A 9,167-nucleotide genomic window follows, 5' to 3' on the forward strand; every position below is an offset into this window, starting at 1 on the left:
CTGAATAAAATGGAAAAATACTTTTGATCAAAAACCAATGAATTATATAACAGGAAATTGTTCCCCCACTATAAATCTGAATCTTTGTGTCCCCCTACCTCAAATTCATATGTTGAGACCTAACCCCCAATTAAGAGTTGAGATCTTTGGGGAGTGATTAGGTCATAAGGGCTCTGTCCTCATGAATGGGATTAGTGCCCTTATAAAATAGGCCCAAGGGAGCTTGTTCACCTCTTCTGCCATGTGAAGATTCAGCAAGAAGCCCCCATCTTTGAAGCAGAGAGTGAGCCCTCACCAGACACTAGATCCTGGCAACTTCCTAGCTTCCATAACTGTAAGCAATAAATTTCTATTGTCTGTAAATTACTCAGTGCAAGGTATTTTGTTACAGCAGCTTGAACAGACTAAGACATTCCCCATGGCCAGGCAAAGTTGCTCGTGCCTATAATCCCAGCACTTTGAGAAGCTGAGGCAAGAGGATCTGTAGAGACCAGGAATTCATGACCAGTCTAGGCAACATAGCGAGACCTCATCGCTACAAAAAAAGAATTTAAAAAAGTAGCCAGGCGTGGTGGCATATGCCTGTTGTCCCAGCCACCCAGGAGGCTGAGGTGGGAGGATTGCTTGAGCCCAGGAGTTCAAGGCTGCAGTGAGCCATGATCACACCACTGCACTCCAGCAGCCTGAGCAGCAGAGCAAGACTGTCTCAAAAAGACGGTGCCCACCCACCTCCCTGTGCACGTTTTCACCCTTTGTTACTAAGTTGTCATTTCTGATTCATTGATATTTTGCAGAATTTAATGTCAGTCTTTTTTATGCCATTCAATGGGTGAAATTTTGAGGAAAAAATGATGCCCGACACTATGTTAAAAATTCAACACTTAAAGAACTAATTAAAAAATTCCAGCACATGAGACAGACAATCAAGGTTAAGTCCAGTTGAAGATGGCTACTAGAATAGTAGTCTACTAGAAATAAAATCCTGCTTCTCCACCAGTGAAAATTTTATGTTGCTAGAAATCAAAGCATTACTTTGACACAAATGTTTTATGTTATCCATAGGATTAAAATAGGTTAAGAGCTAACCAAAATAAATGATTTTCACTATAACTACACCATAATGTGCAGCATTAATATACAAGTCTCTAGAGATAAAGTGGTTTTATATAGGTTTTCAAACTTATTTGCATAGAGTTGTACAAAGTAGTCATTTTAAATTGTTTTCAAATTTTCTCTGATTTTATGGTTATTGTTCCATTATTATTTATTTAATGTATTTATGCCTCCAAACCTTCCTTGCTCCCCATTTTTGGTTTAGGTGAGTTACTGGTTTGTCTAGTTTGTTGATTTTAAAAAATAATTAGCTGTGGCTGGGCATTGTGGCTCACACCTGTAATCTTAGCACCCTGGGAGGAAAAGGTGGGCAGATTGCTTGAGCCCAGGAGTTCCAGACCAGCATGGGCAACATGGCAAAACTCTGTCTTGGCCGGGCGTGGTGGCTCATGCCTGTAATCCCAGCACTTTGGGAGGCCAAGGCAGGCAGATCACCTGAGGTCAGGAGTTCAAGACCACCCTGGCCAACATGGTGAAACCCTGTCTTTAAAAAAAAAAAAAAAAAAAAAATCTGTCTCTACTAAAGAAAGATACAGAAATTAGCCAGGCAAGGTGACGTGGGCCTACAGTCCCAGCTACTGGGGGAGGTTGAGGTGGGAGGATTGCTGAAGCCCAGGAAGTGGAGGTGGAGGTAAGCCAAATCAAGCCACTGCAGCCCAGCCCAGGAGACAGAATGAGATACTGTCTCAAAAGCAATATTAATAATAATAGTAAAATTATATTTTTTTGCAGTTTTATGTTACTATTTCTTTTCAATCCAAGGATTGCTTAGTAATATGTTTTTACAGTTTTAGGTAAAAGAGACTTTTATAAAAAATGTCATTTTTAACTTATATTTAATTGTGGTCACTTAATATAAGTTATATCATTTGTATTTTTGGAATTCATTGAGATTTTCTTTGTGGCCTATGATATTTCAATTTTGTGAATACTCTATGTGACTTGAGAAGAAAGTTTAATCTCTATTATCAGGGATCAGTGTTTAATTTGGATTTACTAATCTACTTTGTCGATGATTTTGTTTAGCTGCTCTAAATCAATACTAATTTTTTTGCCTAACTAGGTCTATTCTTTTCTGGGAAAGGATATTAAACTTCCAATTATTAGAGTTTTTGCCTATTTCTCTTTTTATTCCTTTTACTTTCTGCTTTTCAATGGTTGTTGCTGTACTATTAGGCACACAAATACGAATGATGGTTTTCTTATTTAGATCACGTCATTTAGTATCTCAAAGTGTCTTTTTATCTCTTTTGAATTTTTGATTGTCTAATAACAAAATTGTGCCTCCACTTTGTTTTTACTTGCATATGCCTGGTTTATATGTAACCACCCTCTTATTTTTACTATTTTATCTTTTATTTTAGATAAGAGTTTCGCTCTTGTCGCCCAGGCTGGAGTGCAATGGCATGATCTCAGCTCACTACAACCTCTGCCTCCCGGATTCAAGCGATTCTATTGCCTCAGCCTCCCGAGTAGCTAGGATTACAGGCATGCACCACCATACCCAGCAGATTTTTATTTTATTTTTATTTTGTATTTTTAGTAGAGATGGGGTTTCATCATGTTGGCTAGGCAGGTCTTGAACTCCTGACCTCAGATGATCTGCCCACCTCAACCTCCCAAAGTGCTGGGATTACAGGCATGAGCCAACGTGCCCAACCAAGATGAGTCATTTGTATCAAGTACAGAATTGAATTTTGACTACTTATCCAATCTGAAAATCCTTTTTCTCTTATAAATGAGTTACGCCTATTTGCATGTAGTGATACAACTGATATGCTTCATCTCAATTTTCTCTTTATAAATCATGAGTCTGTTTTATTTGCTCTCCTTTTCCTGTTTTATATATTTTAATATTTAGGAAGATTTGTATTTTGTTTTAATAACTTTATATGATACTATTCAGACTACTCTTATTTTGATATTGTCCTTTATCTTCCTACTATCAACAATATTAAAATTAGCTAGTAACCTCCTCTTTTCTGGCTCCTCTTGCCCCATACACCTAATTTAACACATCTTTATTTCATTTTTTAAAAGCAGTGTTTTCTCTTCTCAGACTCTGCCTTCTCCCCATTTTCGATTTTTGTATTATATCTACATTATCAATACCTATAAAAATTAAACACTATTCATTCAAACTTACTCCCATTTTTTAGTCTCAGTTCTACTGTAAAATGTTCACCACCATAACTGGGTGACTCTGGTTCAAGGTCTCTCAAGAGGTTGCAGTTAAGCTGTTGGTAGAGCTGTAGTTTCATCAAAAGGCTCAACCAGGTTTGGCACGGCGACTCACACCTGTAGTCCCAGCACTTTGGGAGGCAGAGGCGGGAGGATCACTTGAGCCCAAGAGCTTAAGACCAGCCTGGGCAGCAACGTGAGGCCCCATTTCTACAAAAAAATTAACAAATTAGCCAGGCATAGTTGGTATTTGCCTGTAGCCCCAACTACTGGGGAAGCTAAGGTGGGAAGATCACTAGAGCTTGGGAGGCGGGAGGTTGCAGTGAGCCGAGATCGTGCCACTGCACTCCAGGCTGGACAATAGAGTGAGACTCTTGTCTCTAGGAAAAAAAAAAAAAAAAGGCTTCATCAGGTAAGGATTTGCCTCCAAACTCTTACGCAAGAAATACGTACAAGGAACTGACAGCTGACGGGATTCAGTTCCTTGTGGGGATTGAACTGAGAGTCTCAGTTCCGCCTTGGGTATTGGCTGGAGGCCAATCTCATTTCCTTGCCATGTGGAACTCATACAGGGTAACTCACAACACCTCAGCTGGCTTCTTTCAGAGTGACAGAAAGCGGCCAAAACAGAAGTCACAGTCCCTTCGTAGTCTAATTTCAGATGTTTTACTGTTTCACATTACCTTTACTATATTCTATTCATTAGAAACAATTCACTATATTTAGTCCATACTTAAAAGGAGGAGATTACCTAAGGACATAAATACTAGGAGATGGGATCACTGGAGGCTAGCTGGAGACTGTCTGCCATATGACAAATACCTAGGAATAGAATTGCTGTGTCATAGGACACAAGTACATTTATAAGAAACTGCTAAACTATTTTCCCAAGTGGTTATACCATTTCATTTTCCCTCCCACAATGTATAACAGTTCCCAGTTGATCCAAGTTTTCTTAACCTTGGCACTATTGACATTTTGACCCAGATAATTCTTTGTTCTGGAAGCTGCCCTTTGCTTTGTAGATGTGTAGCTACATCCCTGACCTCCATGCATTACATGCCAGTAGTTCCCTTGTGATTGTGATGACCAACAATGTCTCCAGGAATTGTCAAATGTCCTTTGGGGAAAAATGACTCACAGTTGAAAACCACTGAATTGCCCCACATCCTAACCAACAGGGTATTTCTAGTCTTTTTAGTTTTAGCCATTCTAACAGGAATGTAGTTTTTTTTCATTGTAGCTTTAATTTGCATTTTTATCATGACCAATGATGTTGGTCATTTGCATGCCTTCTTTGGTGAAGTATCTATTGAGATTTTTTGCCCATTTTTATTGGATCTTTTTTTTTTTGGAGACAAGAGTCTCACTCTTTCACCAGGCTGGAGTGCAGTGGCGTGATCTCAGCTCACTGCAAACTCTGCCTCCTGGGTTCAAGTAGTTCTCCTGCCTCAGCCTCCAGAGTAGCTGGGACTACAGGCACGCACCACCACACCCAGCTAATTTTTGTGCTTTTAGTAGAGACGGAATTTGACCATGTTGGCCAGAATGGTATTGATCTCTTGATCTTGTGATCCACTCTCCTTGGCCTCCCAAAGTACTGGGATTACAGGCATGAGCCACTGCGCCCGGCCTGTTTGTCTTCTTAATATTGAATAGTAATAGTTGTTTATATTTTTTCAGATACAAGTAGAGTCATGCATCATTTAACAATGTGGATACAGGGCCGGGCACGGTGGCTCAAGCCTGTAATCCCAGCACTTTGGGAGGCTGAGGCGGGTGGATCACGAGGTCAAGAGATCGAGACCATCCTGGTCAACATGGTGAAACCCCATCTCTACTAAAAATACAAAAAAAAAATTAGCTGGGCATGGTGGCATGTGCCTGTAATCCCAGCTACTCAGGAGGCTGAGGCAGGAGAATTGCCTGAACCCAGGAGGCGGAGGTTGCGGTGAGCCGAGATCGCGCCATTGCACTCCAGCCTGGGTAACAAGAGTGAAACTCCATCTCAAAAAAAAAAAAAAAACAATGTGGATACATTCTGAGAAATGTGCCATTAGTCGATTTTTGTCATGTGAACATCATAGAATGTACTTACACAAACCTAGACACTATAGCCTACAACATACCTAGACTGTATATAGGTGTAGCCTATTGCTCCTAGGCTACAAACCTAGGAACATGTGTGGCATGGTACTGTACTGAATAGTGCAGGCAACTGTAACACAATGGTATTTGTGTATCTAAACATATCCAAACATAGGGAAGGTACAGTAAAAATATGGTGTTAAATCATATGAAAAGACCTTCGAATATATGGTCCATTGTTGACTGAAATGTTACTATGTGGTGTATGCCTGTATTTCATTAGATGTAGGTTTTGGGAATACATTCTCCCAGTCTTGGCTTACCTTTTTATTTAGAGTAGCACCTTTCAAGAGCAAAAGATTTTAAATTTGCTGGAGAAAATTTATAAATTTTTCCTGTATGATTATAACTTTTATGTCTTGTCTTAGTCCATTCAGGCTGCTGTAACAAATTGCCGTAAACTAGGTGGACTATGAAAAATAGAAATGTAGTTCTTAACATTTTTGGAAACTGAAAAGTCCAAGATCAAGGCACTAGGAGATTTGGTATCTGGTAAGAAATAGCTTGCTCTCAGGTTCATAGATGGCCCCTTCTTGCTGCATCCTCACTTGGTGGAAGGGGCAAGATTGCTCTCCCAGGCTTCTTTATAAGGTCAATAATCTTATCCAAGAGAGCTCTGTCCTCATGATCTAATCACCTCCTAAAGTCCCCATCTGTTAGTACCATCCCTTTGGCAGTCAGGATTTCAACCTACGAATTTTGAAAGGACAACAGCATGTTTTACCTGAGAAAGCTCTATCTAAATGAAGATTACAAATATTTTCTCTTTTTTTCTAGAAGTTTTATGGTTTTAGCTGAAGTTTGCCTCTCAGATTCATTTAAATTTAACTTACATTTGTGATGTGAGGTAAGAATCAAGGTTCATTAATTTGCATATGGATCCAATTATTCCAAGACCGTTTACTAAAAAGAGTACCTTTTCCCAATTATTATCTTGATACCTATGTTGAAAAGCAATTAACTATATATATGTGGACCTATTTCTTGGATTTCTATGCCATTCCACCGGTCTAATAGTCTATCCTTACACCAATACCACTCTGTTTTGACTGTTATCTTTATAATATGTTCTCAAACCAGTGTTATGTCCTTCAACTTTATTCTTCTCTTTCAGAAATGTTTTGCCTTTTCATTTTCATATAAATGAAAGTTCTTTTCATTTTCATACAAATTCCAAATCCAGTTTGTCAATTTCTACAAAACAGCTTGCTGAGATTTTACTAGATGCATTGGGCCTATGTATTAATTTGAGGAGAATTGACATTTTAACAATAATGAGTTTTCTGACTCATTAACATGGTATACTTCTCTAGCATTTCTTTAATTTCTTTGACCAAGTTCTTATAGTATTCACTGTAACCTCCTTCCACATATTTTGATAATTCTATCCTTATGTATTTTGTATTTATATTGTGAATAAAGTTATATTAATTTTCTATTTCTCATTGTTAGCATACAGAAAAATGGTTGATTTTGTATGTTGACTTCATATCATGCTACCTTCCCATATTTATTTATTAATTCTAATATTTTTGTAGCTGGGTCTTTAGAAAAAAAATCAATAAAACTGATAAACCTTAGGATTGTCTCTATAGATGATCATCTCATTTGTGAATAAAGACAGTTATAATCCGCTCTTTCCAATCTTTATGGCATTTATCCTTTTTCTTGCCTTATTGCAGCAGTAAGGACCTCTAGTTAAATGATAAGCAGAAGTGGTGAGAGTGGACTTTTTTGCCTTATTCTCAAAATTAGAGAAAAATATTGATTATGTTAGCTGTTGATTTCTCATAGATGTCCTTTATTGGGTTATGGAAATTCACCTCTATTGCTAGTTCATGGAGAGCTTTTTATCATGAATAGGTATTGAATTTTGTCAAAAGATTTTTTTCCATTTACTGAGATTGTGACATAATTTTTTTCCCCTCAGTCTGTTATTAGGATAAATCACATTGATAGATTTTCTGAAGTTAAAACAACCTTCCATTTCTTGAGTAATTATACTTGGTAACATATATTATCTTTTTTATATGTAAAGAAATTTATTTACTAAAATTTTGTTGAGAATTTTTGCATCTATGATCATAAAGAATATTGGTCTATAGTTTACCTGTAATATCTTTGTCTGATTTTAATATCAAATTCACCTCCTAAAATGAATTGGTAAGTATAACCATTTCTTTTACTCTCTGGATGAGTTCATGTAGAACCTCTATTATTTCTTTCCTAAAAGTTTTATTTAACAATCAGTATTGTGGCTGATGTTTTCTTTATAAGAATATTTTCAAACATGAATTATTAAATAGAAGATATGGGGCTATTCATATATATTCACCTATATTTCTTGAATGAGTTGTGGCAGTTTGCGTCTTTCAAAGAATTTGTACCTGTCATCTAAATTAAAAATTTTATTGGTAAAATTTTTTCAGAATATGCTCTTATCCTTTTGATGTGTGTTGAATTTGTAACAATATTCCTCTTTCATTTTTTTACTGATAATTTTTGTCCTCTCTTTTTTTTTTCCCTGATTAGTATGGATACAATTTGTTGATTTATTGATTTTTTCCAAATAGCTTTTGGTTTTACTGATATTTTTCTATTGTGTTTATTTCTTATTTTAGACTACTCTTTTTCCCTTCCTTTTACTTGCTTTGAATTTAATTTGCTCCTTTTTTTCTAGTTAATGGTGAAGATTTAGATAAATTTTTGAGACTTTCTTTTAAAATGTAAGCATTTAATCCTATAAAATTTCCTCTTTGCACTGCTTTTGCTTTATCACACAAACTTTAATATTTCATTTTTATTTTAATTGTGCTCAAAATATTTTATAACTTCCCTTGTATTTTTTATTTGACTCATGAGTTTTTTAGAACTGAGCTGTTTACTTTCCAAATATTTGGAGGTTGTCAAAATATCTTTTGTTATCGATTTCTAGCTTAGTTTAGTTGAGATCAGATAACTTTGTATTATTTCAGCAATTTCATGTTTTTTTGACTTGTTTTATAGCCTTGTATATGATCTATCTCATTGATTGCTATGAACAGTTCAATGTGTATTCTGTTGTTGCAGGGTCTTTAATTCAATTAGGTTAAGTTGGTTAAGAGTAAATCTTCTTTATACTTGCTGGTTTTATGTCTACTTGTTCTACACCAATTTCTGAGAGTGCTGAAATCTCCAAAAGTTATATAATATTTGTCTATTTCTCCCCTCAGTTCTATTAGTTTTTGCTGCTTGTCTTATAAAGCTCAATTATTAGGTGCAAACACAATTATTATTGTTATATCATCATGACAAATCTATCTCTTTAACATTATGAAAAGTCCCTTTTTATCTTTGGTAATACTGTTTTGAAATCTATTTTGTCTGATAGCAATATAGCTACTTTAGCTTTATTTTTGTTTAGTATTTGCATTGTTTATCTTTTTTAGTCACTTCACTTTTAACCTGACTGCATCTTTCCAATGAAAGCACATTTCTTGCAGACTGCCTACAGTTGGGTTTTGTTTAATCTAGTCTGTCCATTTTCTGCCTTTACATCTTAGAATAATTGATATGGTCTGAATGTTTGTGTCCTCCCAAAGTTCATATGTTAAAATCCTAACTGCCAAAATGATGATGTAAGAGGTGGGGCCTTTAGGAGGTGATTAGGTCATGAAGGTAGAACCCTTATGAATGGGAGGATGCCCTTATAAAGCTGCCTTGTCCCTTCTACCATGTGAGAATGC

The sequence above is a fragment of the Sapajus apella genome, unplaced genomic scaffold, assembly GCF_009761245.1.
Source record: "Sapajus apella isolate SASKATOON/1434 unplaced genomic scaffold, GSC_monkey_1.0 scaffold2, whole genome shotgun sequence".
NCBI classification, from domain to species: Eukaryota; Metazoa; Chordata; class Mammalia; order Primates; family Cebidae; genus Sapajus; species Sapajus apella.